Genomic DNA, 228 nt, shown 5'->3' with positions numbered 1-228 from the left:
TAATAATAATAATAATAATAATAATAAGAGTGAGGAAGAGGAAGAGGAAAAGCGAACAGTGAAACGAATGCGATTGGAAGTGCGGGATGAGCCCCACACGGTGCACTTCTCCCCCAGCGGGTGTTATTTTGCAATTCTCGCCCATCACTCCTTCACAGTGTACGAGACGGCCACCACCCGCCTGCTCGCATACTACCAGGAGGCATCCACACAGCAGGAACTGCAGCC

Source organism: Trypanosoma theileri, assembly GCF_002087225.1.
Source record: "Trypanosoma theileri isolate Edinburgh chromosome Unknown TM35_Tth_26_V1, whole genome shotgun sequence".
Lineage (NCBI taxonomy): Eukaryota > Euglenozoa > Kinetoplastea > Trypanosomatida > Trypanosomatidae > Trypanosoma > Trypanosoma theileri.
The sequence above is the reverse complement of the archived record's forward strand: the minus strand, read 5'-3'. Positions refer to the sequence as shown.